At 43.8% G+C, this 649-nt stretch overlaps 1 protein-coding gene across 1 annotated transcript in view; it reads left to right on the forward strand.

The window, feature by feature from the left end:
• Positions 1 to 649, forward strand: part of URB1 (URB1 ribosome biogenesis 1 homolog (S. cerevisiae)) — an 82,535-nt gene that overhangs the window by 30,201 nt on the left and 51,685 nt on the right. The gene's annotated exons all lie outside the window — the stretch shown is intronic.

Here is a 649-nt window from a genome sequence, read left to right on the forward strand (position 1 = left end):
GCTTTCACTGTGTGGATCCTGAGGTTTTACTCACTTTATGCACGTTTGAGTCTCTGTGGTCTTTCCTGTGTCTTACTTTTTTTTTTTTTTTTTTTTTGAGATGGAGTCTCGCTCTGTTGCTCAGGATGGAAGGCAGTGGCGCAGTCATAGGTCACTGCAGCCTCGAACTCCTGGGCTCATCTGCTGCTTTTATTATCTTCTCATACCTTTGAAGATTGTCCACTTTGAGACAACTTTTCAATATTTTTCTACAGTAGACTTTTTCCCCATCCTAGCTTCTTTCAGCTGCTAAATGAAGATGAAGGAATTTGAAATAAGCTAGAAACAGGGAAGGCAGAAGGCCCGTGCAAGGACCTTGTGCTGTCTTGTCAGATTTCTTGTCAAGAAATAATTTGATGGCACTCTGGACCATGCAGCAACTCATGAGCAGTTCATACAAAAAAACTTTATTGCCAGGTGTGGTGGTGCGCACCTCTAGTCCCAGCTACTCAGGAGGCCGAGGCAGGAGGATCGCTTGAATCCAGGAGTTCGAGGCTGCAGTGAGCCCTGGTCACACCACTGCATTCTGGATGACAGAGCAAGACCCTATCTCTAAATAAAGAAATAATAAAGCATTTTAAAAAGTAAAAGAAGTCCCCCTTTCAAGAGA

Source organism: Mandrillus leucophaeus, unplaced genomic scaffold (genome assembly GCF_000951045.1).
Source record: "Mandrillus leucophaeus isolate KB7577 unplaced genomic scaffold, Mleu.le_1.0 Scaffold345, whole genome shotgun sequence".
In the NCBI taxonomy this organism is placed as follows: domain Eukaryota; kingdom Metazoa; phylum Chordata; class Mammalia; order Primates; family Cercopithecidae; genus Mandrillus; species Mandrillus leucophaeus.